General features: G+C 44.3%; 1 pseudogene; it reads right to left on the bottom strand.

The window, feature by feature from the left end:
- Positions 1–759: 759 nt before the first annotated feature.
- On the bottom strand, positions 760–11429 carry LOC141182925 (cytochrome c oxidase subunit 5B, mitochondrial-like; annotated as a pseudogene).
- Between the last annotated feature and the right edge of the window lie 2701 nt (positions 11430–14130).

Raw genomic sequence — 14130 nt, 5'->3', positions numbered from 1 at the left:
TTGATAATCCACAGTGCATGATGGGATACTCAAACAGGACATCAAGGGCAGCGGTCACTGCTACAGTTCATCTCCACCCTGAAATGAAGAGTCCGTGACATCCGCTTCAGGGGGTGGGCAGTCCCTGCTGTACTCTGCATGTCCCCTCACCTTACAATGCACACCAAGTGCACTCTTGTCGGCTAGTCTCTTCCCATTAGGGCTAGCGAGGGAGCACACTGTGTGCACTTTAGTACTACACAGTGACAAGGAAGCTCATACAGAGTCAGAATGGACAACCGTCACATGCTCCGTACAGCAGGGAATAACCCTACCCCTGAAACTGATGTCAATGATGACTCCGTGTTTCAGGGTGGAGACAGGGGCTGCGGCAGTGACCAAGCCAAGGCTCCCAGATAACTAGGAGATTCTGGGGATTCTCAAAAAAGGTCATCAGAACAAAGTAGGTAAAAAAAAGTTAGACTAAAGAGGGAACAGCAGTGACTTCTTAAAGTCAATTAGAAGAGCGATTAGATTAGTACAATAGAAAGACATTTAGGATTAAAATCCTTATTAGTTTCGAACCACTCCTATAATTTATCCTGCAGAAGCCACTAGTGGAAGCCAGAGTGGAGATCCAGACTACAGAACGCATCTTGCCCATCCAAACTGCCAAAGTCTTACAGACCTTTGTCAACTCCAATTCAAAGGATGGGAGAACGTTAGCTTTGTTAAGCATTGTTCTGTATGCACGACCAATGCTAATGAAAATAAAACACATTACAATATATCAAGTATTTAATAAAAGATTTTTTAACTTTAACATATGGCTGTCAATAGTAATACAAGTCCTCTTCAGTGTGGAAACTCATAAAGGACAACCTTGTAGTGAGAGCCACACTGTGGGCAGCGATTTACCTGCCCATCATGGGCCCAGAACCAGATAACTTGAGAATTATCTTCTTCACCTGGAAGAAAGAAAATGATAAAAGTTTATGTTTCAGTGCTTGAATTTATTGTACTACTACAAACTGAGCGGATTCTGTGAGTTTATGGTCTTGTACATTATTCTAGATGTATGACCATTATATCTAAACGTGGTAGTACCCCATATGGGGGTGTAAACTGCTATTTGAGCACACTGAGGGATCGGATGGGAAGGAGCGCTCCTTGGCTTTTAAAACGCAGAATTTTGCGATATGGGGACATGGAACTAACATTTTAGTGGTAGAACTGTACATTTTTTTTATTAGCTGAAAGTTTGTCATTTACACAAGAGTTATTAGGTGAAACTGGACCCCATAATTTATTGAGCAATTTCTCCCAAATGCAGCAATGCCCCATATGTCATCAGAAGTTACTGTTAGGCCACAAATCAGGGCTGAGAAGGAAGGAGCGCTATTTGGTGCACAAATTTTGCAGGTGACATTTGCGGAACCCCGAAGATGTCAATAGAAAAACCCACAAAATGACCCCATTTTAGAAATTGCACCTTTCAATGTATTCATCTACAGCTGCAGTAACTATTTTGGCCCCACAGGAGTTTGCTTTGCAACATACACGCCAGGCTTTTTTCCCCTTGTGAATTGCAAGTCTGCCACTTAAATGCCCATACATTGTGCCCCCATACAGTGTAGTAGCCCCATATATTGTGCCCAGCTGGAGCTTATGGAGACATACACCCCGTAAATTGTTAAGTGCACTCTCCCAGCTACAATAATGCCAAACATGTGGCTGCTTACTGTGGTTTAGGCATAGGGGGGCTTAGAAGGAGGGGAATTTGGAAACACAGATTTCACTGGATTTTATTTGAGGGGTTGGGATCCGTCGCTTTTCAAGAGTCTTTGTTCTACCAGTAACATGGGACCCCCTATGTTTCCAGTGATAGATATCCTGCACAAAACTCCACTCAGGTCTAAGTTAGGGTTTTATTGGTAATATTTTGGGGGACATTACTTGTTTTCAATAGAAGGCTGGGATCATATTATTGTGTTCTACACTAAGCACTTACGCTGGAGTTTCCGTGTAAATCCTACAAAAATGTGATTTAGATGAAACCCCCCAATGCAACCACTCTCCATAATGAGGCAGGTGGAGACACTTTGGACTCAGTTTGGCATCTGTTCCAGTGGTATCCATCTTGAGACATGCACAGAACAGTGGTCACCCACACTTGTGCGCTAAAAAGACACCTAAACTGATGGGACATTGGCGGAACACAGACCAGACGGAGTCCAAAGTGACCACCTGCCTCATTATAGCGAGTGGTTCAGTCGGGGGTTCTATCTGAATCACATTTTTTGGGGAATTTACACTGAAACCCAGACGCAAGTGCTCAGTGGAGAGCGCAGGATAAATGTGAACCGAGCCTTATTCAGATTATTGGGAATCAGAATGAACAAAAACAGCAGTAAAAGAAAAGTTTTTAAATTTTACGCAATTTTCGTGTGGTATAAGTGATAAGACTGCTTTATTATAATGTTCAATACATTTACAGCAATGTCAGATTTATAAATAAAATTTTGGTCTACATTCTGAGAGCAACAACTTATCTAGCCAAGAGCTGTACGAGAGCTTATTTTTGCAGGTGGAGTTGGATCCTTTTATAAGTACCATTTTGGGATGCAGAACATTCTTTTGATCACTTTTTACACAGATGCAGGATGAACAAAAAAACAAAAGACAGCAATTCAGTTATTAATTTTATATATTTTTATGTGGTTCACTGTGCGGTGAAAGCTATTAGTAGTAAGAATGATTTATTGTTTGGTTCAGTATGATTATAACGATACCAGTTTTAGCTCTTTATGCTTTGCTACTTCTGCACACTAAAAACAATATTTTACAAACATTAATTTGTTTTTGCATCGCCATATTCTAAAAGCTGAAACTTATTTTTTACCACAAGAGCTAGGTGGGGGCTTTTTCTTTGTGGGAAAGTTAAGAGTAATTATACTATATTTAATACAAGCATTTTATTTACCGTATATTCCGGCGTATAAGACGACCTGGTGTATAAGACGACCCCCCTACTTTCCTGTTAAAATATAGAGTTTAGGATATATTCACCGTATAAGACTACCCCTTTTCCAACGCATACCAAACACCGGTAAAAATTTAAAAAAAACAGATTTGAATTTAACATGGTCCTTTTTTAATTTAAATTCTTATGACATGCAGGTATATAGCAGGAAAACTGTCACTCATAAACATATTAAAATAGGGGGGACCCCACGTCATTTTTTGGGGGGGTCCCCCATTCTAATAGCTAGTAAAGGCTAGGTATTCAGCTGGGGGCTGATATTAGTAGCCTGGGAAGCTCCATGGGTATTACCCTCTTCCCAGACTTCAAACATCTGCCCCAGCCGTCTGCTTAACCTCCGCTAGAGACTATAATGATGGTGGATCCCACGCCAATTTTCTTTTTAAAAAATCCTTTATTTTAACACTAAATGACAATTGAGGGGTTAATAAAGATGCAGTCCCTAAATTAATTTTGTAATTAATTTTTCCCAAAAATGTTGACGTGGGGCTTCGCCATATTTTTGTGTCCAGCCAGGTACAGCAGGCAGGAACGGGCTGCCCCCAACCACCAGCTGCCTATTTGTACCTGGCCGGACACAACAATATAGGGAAGCCCTTTTATTTTTAATTATTTCATGAAATAATTAAAAAAAAAAAATACGTGGGGCTTCGCCCTATTTTTGTGTCCAGCCAGGTACAACTAGGCAGCTGGGGACTGGAATCTGCAGCGCAGGGAGGCCCAAGCTTTCTGGGCCCCACCCGCTGCAAATTGCAGTCCGCAGCCACCCCGGAAAATGTTGCGTTCATAGAAGCGCCATCTTCTGGCGCTGTACCCAACTCATCCAGGGCCCTGGTGCGGTGGCTCACTGGGTAATAAAGGGGTTAAGGCCAGCTTGGCATTATCAGCTGGCCCTAAGCCCGAAATTCATGGGGTCACGCCAATATTAGACATGAACACCATGAATTTCTAGTAAAGTAATTAAAAAAAACACAACACCCAGAAAAAAGTCCTTTAATTGAAATAAAGACACAATTTTTTAATGTTCTAAATTAAACCATACTTACCATCACGCCCATTCCAGCTGAAGCCAACGATCTCCTGCAATAAAAGTAAAATAATAAAGCAACCTCATCCTTACCTCTCCATGGTTCCCAGGACCGGTCCAGCTCTGCTACATTCACATGACAGGCTGCACCGCAGCAGAACGCTGCCGTTCAGCTTGCCATGCGGCAGACACTGAGAAGCGCAGGCATGCTTGTGCTCCTCAGTGTCTGACTGTGACGGCATCCAGATGAGTCGAGATCATGTCCAATGAACTCGGCTCACCTCATGCACGTCACTGACAGCGTGGGAAAATTCTCCTGCTCCCCGCATGCGCAGTAGAAGTTTCCCACGCTGTCAGTGACGGACGTCCAGGAGGTGAGCTGAGTTCATTGTCGGCTCATCTGGATGCCGTCACAGCCAGACACTGAGGAGCGCAAGCATGCCTGCGCTTCTCAGTGTCTGCGGGATGACAGGCTGGATGGCAGCGTTCTGCTGCGGTGCAGCCTGTCATGTGAATGTAGCAGAGCTGGACCGGTCCTGGGAACCATGGAGAGGTAAGGATGAGGTTGCTTTATTATTTTTCTTTTATTGCAGGAGATCGTTGGCTTCAGCTGGAATGGGCGTGATGGTAAGTATGGTTTAATTTAGAACAATAAAGGATTGTGTCTTTATTTCAATTAAAGGACTTTATTCTGGGTGTTTGTGTTTTTTTTTAACTTTGACTATGGGGTTAGTAATGGGGGTGTCTTATAGACGCCTCTCCATTACTAACCTGGGCTTGACGTCAGCTGGCATTATAAGCTGACATCAACCCCAGCCCTATTACCCCACTGCCACCGCTACAGGGCAGTGGGAAGAGCGAGGCTAAGTGCCAGATTTGGTGCATCCTATGGATGCGCCATTCCTGGGGCGGCTGACGGCTGGTGTTTCTAGCCTGGGAGGGGGCCAATATTCATGGCACCCTTCCTGGGCTATTAATATCAGCCTCCAGCTGTCTGCCTAGCCTTTGCTAGCTATTAAAATAGGGGGGACCCCACGTCATTTTTTTGGGGGGGTCCCCCATTTTAATAGCTAGTAAAGGCTAGGTATTCAGCTGGGGGCTGATATTAGTAGCCTGGGAAGCTCCGTGGGTATTACCCCCTTCCCAGGCTTCAAACATTTGCCCCAGCTGTCTGCTTAACCTCCGCTAGAGACTAAAATTAAGGGGAACCCCACGCCAATTTTTTTTTTTTAATATATCCGTTATTTTAACACTAGATGACAAGTACAGTAACCAGCACTGTCACTGTACTTCATATATATGTGACTGACATGTTTCTATCTATCTAATCTATGTGTGAAGCTCTATTCTGTCTGTTATAAATTGTCGGGTACTGCTGCTGAATTGCCGGCCGGCTTTTTTAAAGAGACAGTGCATGAAAACACTATTATTTGTTTTAATAAATCCTTTACACTAAATGACAAGTACAGTAAGCAACACTGTCACTGTACTTCATATATATGTGACTGACATGTTTCTATCTATCTAATCTATGTGTGAAGCTCTATTCTTTCTATTCTAAATTGTCGGGTGCCGGCTTATGCCGCTGCTGAATTGCCGGCTTTTCATATATTGTCACAGAAGCGATGCGAACTTCCCAGCTCCGGACACAGCGCAGCGCTTCTGTGACAAGTGAAAGCTGTCGGCACAGAAGCCCTGCGCTGTGTCCGGAGCTGGGAATACGCAGCGATGTGTCCGTTTCAGCACAGAAGCGCTGACCGTCTGGACCTACCGCCAACGTATTTTAACTCCCTCCACCTTATATTAACTCCGACATGACAGGGATACAGCCACGGCAGCTTATTAACACCCCCAGAGTATCCCCGCATGTCAATTTCTGAAAGTTCAAAAGCATTACCGGCGTATAAGACGACCCCAGACTAGACAGAAGATTTTTCAGTCTTCAAAAGTCGTCTTATACGCCGGAATATACGGTAATCCTTTTACTTTAACCTAGTACCACTGTGGAACATGAACATTTCTCACCAATTCCTGGTCCCATACACTGCAGTACTCACGTAGTACTCACAATACAGTGCATGAGACCCGTTAGATTTTCACTGACTCAGTCTGTTAGACACTGCCATAAAAAGGGTCCAACAGACAACTGTACCCCGAGGTCATCTGAGGACCTCGGGGTGCAATGCAAACTATTGGCACCCACGATTACAATCGCGATGAGCAGATAGTGTTAAAGAGGGAGTATTCTCCCTTTTAACCACTTAGATGCTGCTGTTGTGATTGACGGTGGTATCTGATGGGTTAATTGGCATGGTGTACATATCTGGCACACAGCCCAAAGTGACATGTGCTCATGACCAATCTGTACAGCTTTCAGGGGTTAATCACCCTTTCTATAAGTTTTACACTGAAATGAAACTTACATCTGCAGCCCACCAGTCTCTGCTTATTGACCGACGGCACAATGTGTGGATTCTCTTTGGTTCATGCATAGGATTTTGGCTTGAGGACGTTAAAAGGATCCTTAAAAAGACAAAATGAGTTGTAAATGTTATACCACTTACAGGTGCATCTCACTAAATTAGAATATCAAAATTTATTTATTTCAGTTCTTCAATACAAAAAGTGAAACTCATTATATAAAGTCATTACAGACAGAATGATCTATTTCAAGTGTTTATTTCTGTTAATGTTGATGATTATGGCTTACAGCCAAAGAAAACACAAAAGTCATTATCTCAGTAAATTAGAATACTTTATAACAGCATGAAAAATGTTTCCTCTTGACAATACCCCATAGATTCTCTATGGGGTTAAGGTCAGGCGAGTTTGCTGGCCAATCAAGCACAGGGATACTGTTGTTTGTAAACCAGGTATTGGCACCTGTCCACACTGCCAAAAGTACCAAGTCCTGCAGGAGAATGAAATTTCCATCTCCAAAAATCTTAGCAGAGGGAAGCGTGAAGTGCAATAAAATCTCCTGGCAGACTGTTGCGCTGACCTTGGTCTTGATAAAAACACAGTGGACCTACACCAGCAGATGACATGGCTCCCCAAACCATCACTGATTGTGGAAACGTCACACTAGACCTCAAGCAGCTTGGATTGTGGCCTCTCCACTCTTCCTTCAGACTCCGGGACCTTGATTTCCAAATGAAATGCAAAATTTACTTTCATCTGAAAACACCACCTTGGACCACTGAGCAACAGTCCAGGTCTTTTTCTCCTTGGCCCAGGTAAGACGCTTCTGGCGCTGTCTATTGGTCATGAGTGGCTTGACACAAGGAATGCGACACTTGTAGCCCATGTCCTGGATAGGTCTGTGTGTGGTGGCTCTTGAAGCAATGACTCCAGCAGCAGTCCACTCCTTGTGAGCCTCCCCCAAATTTTTGAACGGCCTTTTCTTAATAATCCTTTCAAGGCTGCGGTTATCCCGATTGCTTGTGCACCTTTTTCTACACACTTTTTCGTTCCACTCAACTTTCCATTAATATGCTTGGATTCAGCACTCTGAACAGCCAGCTTCTTTAGCAATGACCTTTCGTGGCTTATCCTCCTTGTGGAGTGTGTCAGTGACTGCCTTCTGGACATCTGTCAAGTTAGCAGTCTTCCCCATGATTGTGGAGCCTACTGAAACAGACTAAGGGACCCTTGTAAACGCTTAGGAAGCCTTTGCAGGTGTTTATTGTTAATTATTCTACTTTACTGAGATAATGAGTTTTGTGTTTTCATTGGCTGTAAGCCATATTCAACATTAAAAGAAATAAACACTTGAAATAGATCACTAAGTTTGTAATGACTATATAATATCAGTTTCAGTTTTTGTATTGAAGAACTGAAATAAATTAAATTTTTGATGATATTCTAATTTTGTGAGATGCACCTGTATATGTAAAGAACACAGAAACGTTTATTTAAAGACACTGAACAAAATAATTTAGCAATGTCTTGTCATGAATCCAGATACACTGAGAGATTCCTGCAAAGGACTCATTATGGACTTTGACCTTAATCCACATTTGTATAAGAGGTCTGTCATTTGCTTTACTTCTCCTGGAAACAAAGGAATAACTGGAACAAGGCCTGAAACTCCTGATAGGCACTGCTGTACTTACACGGTTGATCCTCTGAAATCAGCACAATAGATCCCATGCACAGCTATACAGTACATTGCCTATTCTCAGACCTGCACTATTTACCTGTGTTGAAGCAAGAACACCATCTTATAATAAGGTCTGGAAAGAAGCTGTCGTAGGACAAACTTATTGTAATACTCCTGCCAGCAGTGATCAATGTAATGGAGGCCAAAGTATGTCAACAGCAGGAGAAACCCTTCCTCCCCACTATGATGTCTAAAGTGATGGGTACATGGTTAGCACCACATTCTGCTTTATGACATCCATATGCACTGAGGACCTGTGGAGAGGGTGCATGAGAAAGAACGTAAAAAAAGTAATCTGGTGGCATTACCCCTTGAGTTGTTGCCACATGACAGATGTTTGGAGTCCTTCACAGTGAGAAGCAAGGTAGAACAACGTTATTAAACGATGCTGCCAAAGTATCATTAAATGGGTTGTCCAGGGCCATTTTATTTTTACTTTGGGCCTAAAAACTAACAGGCAGGTAGTTGCAAACAGAGACAACTACCTGCCTGCTTTATCCAACTACAGTCATACTGATTGACAGCTGGCTCTCCGCAGTTAGGCAGCAGGAAGCTGGCTGTCAACAGAGCAGAAGAGAAGAATCTGCTCTGTTGACAAGACGTCCATGGAAGCCGCTGAATCACCAGCAGGAGCAGTCTGTGACCGCTCTGTGCTGGCAGAGACAGACACCAGGCACAGACAGGCAGTTAGCAACTACCTGCCTGTTAGTTTTTAGTTCATAGTAAAATAAATAAATAATAATAAAAAAAATTCTTCTCATGCCTATTTGTGGATACTGCCATCATTCCTAGACTACATATCCCATCCTGTCTTATATGCTGGAAAAAGTATCCAGTTTCTCCTAGTTCCCCACTCTGTTATAGGGTCCTGGCTTCAAATCCCACCAAGGACAACATCTGCAAGGAGTTTGTATGTTCTCCCTGTGTTTGCGTGGGTATCCTCCAATTTACTCCCAAACTCCAAAGACATACTGATAGAGAATTTAGATTATGAGCCCCAATGGGGACAGTGATGATAATGTCGGTAAAGTGCTTTGGAATTAAAGGCGCTATATAAGGGATTAAATAAAAAAGCGCCAAGAAATAGGACCTGGGAAGCATGACTACAGAACACAGAAGTGACCAGATGTGTGTTCCCTGTGGCTAGACTGTCTAGCAGGTCACTAATAATGCCCCATATACACCAGGGTGTGACTAGCAGCTACACCAATAAAGTATAGGGGATGCCACCAGGACCCAAACTTTACATCACAAGCACAAGACCTACAGATGCATCTGAAGACGGGGACCCCTCTTCAGCCAGTTTCACTTTGTCCCAGACTCATCAAGTGTCACCAGGTTTCTACTGTAAAACCGATTGGAATGTCGCTTTTTGCACAACTTTTCGTTGCTGAAAGCAAATAGTTTCTTGACACATGTGTGTCCCAGCCAGCTTAGACAACTTTGAGAAGTGGGCAAAGCCAATGTTTGTTCCTCTAAACACACAAGGATATTAAAATGGTTTGTCCAAGACTTGACAACCCCTTTCTTAAAGGCTGTATTACCCGGTATAAAACAAACTCCCCTTCCACACCAGCGTCGTTCCAACAGTGTCAGCAATAGATCTCCCGGTCCCATATGGAATAATCAGCAGCCACTAACAGGCTGCTTCGCTCACACTTCCTGGAGATGAACTTTGGACATCAGAGGAAAGTGTGAGAACAGTGGCCCATTAGCAGCAGACTGGCTGCAGCACTCACACGGTATACAAATATCATGGGAAACCAGGGAGACCCAGCACTCACATTGCTAGAATGGCACCCGCACAGGAGGGGGGAGTTTGTTTCCATTTTACACTGAGGGATATAGTAAGGAGGGTTTTTCCACTACTTGGCACAATACAAGAAAATTGTAAAAAAAACAAACAGTAAACACAAGGAGTAAGATATAAGTGTGTGAACATGGCTCAGCCTTGTCCTAGACGCACTCTAACGGACGGACGGGGGGGGGGGGGGGGAGCAGCACTCTAACGGACGGGGGGGGGGAGCAGCACCCTAACGGACGGGGGAGGGGAGCAGCACCCTAACGGACGGGGGAGGGGAGCAGCACCCTAACGGACGGGGGAGGGGAGCAGCACCCTAACGGACGGGGGGGGGGGGAGCAGCACTCTAACAGACGGGGGAGGGGAGCAGCACTCTAACAGACGGGGGAGGGGAGCAGCACTCTAACAGACGGGGGAGGGGAGCAGCACCCTAACAGACGGGGGAGGGGAGCAGCACCCTAACGGACGGGGGAGGGGAGCAGCACCCTAACGCCCCCAGTTGTACATTTCAGTCTTAATTATCTTAGTTAATTATGTCATATACCTCTCCCTTCTTCAAAGCGTTCAGGACTTTCCTCTCCAGGCCCGTCGCCTGCTCCTCATCAGTGGGGATACCTAAACAGAAGACACAAAAAGGACAGATCATAGCAAGAATACTACAAAAAAAAAACAAAGTGACCTGAAAGTGGCTGATAAAAGAGGACAATTGCCAGCCGAGCTGTGTGACAATTCAGTCTGTACAGAGGGTATAGTAGTGGAAGTGTAACCTGTGCAGGGGCTTGGCAGACCCCGTGCACACGGTCACAGTCCTGGGTGTCACCTGCTGTCACTGGAGCAGTGAGTACCTGCTGATGGGCGGCGCACATTACTACACTGCTGCAAAGTCACGTACACTGTCCCGTCCTATGCCCTTCACAGGGGACACCGCACACTCCAGCCTCACACCTAGTAATACACAGCAGTCCTCACACCACACACAGGAGGCGGCCACTGTCCACCATGGCTGTCATACCCACCTCCAGCGCTCATGGCTCTGACGCATGGTCGGCTGCGGCACACGGTCCCTGCACTCCGGGGCACAGCGCGACGGACGAGCTGAGAAACCTCCAAGAAGCCATGACTGCTGCACCTCACAGCCGACAGCTGCCACTACAGCGTCCAGGGGGCGGGGCAGTGCGCATTTATACCCGGGACCATACCAAGCGCATAGCGGAGGGGTGCACCGTAACAAGGCAGCGAGCAGAGAGGCCGTGTCATCTCCGTATATGGCCGTAATGTGCTGTACCCGCGGGGTTATTGCTGGCGCTTAATTACCACATGTAAAGGGAGTCAATGACAGGTGGAAACGCCATTTGTTCTCTAGTAGCAGCCGCCCAATAAAAGTGACCTCATCAATGGGAAGAATTGTTTATAAAAAGCAGCAGCTTTGTGATTTACTTGTTTTTAAAAAATCCTTTTCATTCTCAAGGAGAGGAATTTTAGTTTTGTTTACTGCTCGTTGCCTAGGTTACCGGCCACTGCTGTGCTAGGAGTGCAGCGCTTACAAGCTGTTTTCTATAGAGCTTGTACACACTGATTTGAGGCTGCCCGGATTTAGTACCCTACACTCTCCGGGGCTGCAGCGGTAAAGATGCCTCATGTGTCAGCATCGGAGGGCGCACCATTTGGGTTCAGCGATGCGACATTGCCACATGTCTGACCTGTCAATCAAGCAGCACAGCATCGGCCACCCGGCAACCAGAAGTCGGAAGGATGGGGATCGGGGTGCTGAACATCAACGTGGAGACAACCTCTTTATTATCTACCTTGAGCGAAGTTCACACGCAGTTTTCTACATGGATATTGTGTCAGATCCGCTCCAAAATCCACGTAAAAAAACTGCTTCAGATACTCTGACTACTCCTCATATTCATTGCTGTGGAATATCCACACGGCTGTTCATATTGTGAATTATTTTGAGAATTTTTCTGACTAAACATTAAAAACCTCACTGCACAAAATAAAAAATAATAATAATTAACGTCACTTCTGTGAGGCGGATTCTCATGGAAGCTTCTCCAAACTCGACACTGTCACAGGCTGCAAAAGACCATAAGGAGAGAATACTTCAATAACGCTTCAAGAAAAGAACCCCAAAACAAACAGAACAAGCAACGCAAATTCCTCTGGAAAATCTCATTGGATTTTCCGCTTCCAAAAAAGACATAGTTTTGTCATTTCTGTTTATAACCAAAGCCTGAGAGATCCGACGCAGGACAGAGCCCAGTGGTGCCGGGCGGACTATTATAATGGGGTACTATAGTTTTTGCCTGGGGTGCTGCCAGGACTTTTGGTGAAAAGGATTTTCTGAGAATTATTTGTTTACCCCCGAGGCTTCCAGAGGTTAAATGGGTATTCCAGATTTGGAAGACCTCTGTTCCCCAGCTGCAGTTTATTTAAAAAACAAGCAAAATGTGCTCTACTCACCCTCCACAGGTCCAGCGGTGACTCTCTGCCGCTGCTCTTGGTGTTTGCTATTGTGGGTTTCTGCTGCTGCCCCTTTCTGCACCAACTAAACCTCAGAGCCCAGTGATAGGCTATGTGCCCACGGTGCAGAAATGAAGCAGAAATTTTCCGCAGCATTTCTGCATGTCCTTGGCAGTAAAAACGCATGCTGATTTTACACGCGTTTTTGATGCATTTTTACTTGTGGATTTGCCAGGCGTTTTTCAAATGCATTGTATAGACAAATCAGCATGCGGAAACGCATAAAGAATGGACATGCTGCTTTTTTTTCCACACCTAAAATCCATGCAGAAAAAATCCTGAGATGTGCAATGCGCTTCTGCTACATTTCCGCACGGAAAATAAAAAACACAAAAAACGCACAAAATCTGCATCGTGGGCACATAGCCATAGGCTGCAATGGTGAGGAGCTGAGAGCCCTTCATAAGCGGCAGATGCCCAGTATGCGATACAGAGCCGGCATCTTTCTCTGACAGCTTTGGCTGGAGCTAGCTCCGATCGCAGCTGTCTACCATTTAGATGCCTCTTTTCCCTATTTAAAAATTAAGAAAATACAAAATTGAAATAAAAAAAACATTTACTTAGTATTGTCATGTCCAAAAAAAGGCTAGTTTATCAAAATATTACATTATTTAAACTGTATGTAAAATGACAAAAAAAATATATCAAAAGTTCAATTATAGCAGGATCCTTCCTTCTTATATACAGGTGCATTTCACAAAATTAGAATATCATCAAAAAGTTAATTCATTTCAGTTCTTCAATACAAAAAGTGAAACTCATTATATAGAGTCATTACAGACAGAGTGATCTATTTCAAGTGTTGATTTCTGTTAATGTTGATGATTATGGCTTACAGCCAATGACAACACAAAAGTCATTATCTCAGAAAACCGATCAGTATCTGGTGTGACCACCATTTGCCTCACGCGGTGCAAACACATCTCCTTCGCTTAGAGTTGATCAGGTTGTTGGTTGTGAAATGTTGGTCCTCTCATCAATGACTGTGCTAACTTGCTGGATATTGGCAGGAACTTGAACACTGTCGTGTACGCCGATCCAGAGCTATACTGGCCGTGCAAATCCCACCAAGGACAGCATCTGCAAGGAGTTTGTATGTTCTCCCCGTGTTTGCGGGGGTTTCCTCCGGGTTCTCCGGTTTCCTCCCACACTCCAAAGATATACTGGCAGCGATGATAATGTATGTAAAGTGCTGTGGAATATGATGGCGCTATATCAGCAAGGTATAATAAATAAATAAAATTAATGCAATTTTATTGTGCATAAGAAAAAAGCTGCTCATCACTAGCGAATGGTGCGTCCAATCTCCAAGGTCACAGTGCTGGCAACACACTGCAAGAAACTAACTGGAAGTTTAGCCAAAACTCAGTACATTTCTATATGAAAGACACAGCTTTAGGGGTGGATTAAGGGTGGCCAGGGCCCCGGGCAGTTCAGATTGTGTGCCCCCCCCCCCCCCCATGTGAGGGGTCATGCGGTCCAAGTACAGTAATGTGATCAATGTCATCATCATATACCTGAAACCTATAATATGTAAATAGGATGTACATCACTCTTTATAAAAATATGGTGCCAGAATATGATAACACTCC

The sequence above is a fragment of the Phyllobates terribilis genome, unplaced genomic scaffold (genome assembly GCF_046119375.1).
Source record: "Phyllobates terribilis strain yellow unplaced genomic scaffold, ASM4611937v1 Scaffold_37__1_contigs__length_12642776, whole genome shotgun sequence".
Taxonomy (NCBI): domain Eukaryota; kingdom Metazoa; phylum Chordata; class Amphibia; order Anura; family Dendrobatidae; genus Phyllobates; species Phyllobates terribilis.
Note: the sequence above shows the minus strand (reverse complement) of the source record. Positions and strands in the feature narration are given on the sequence as shown.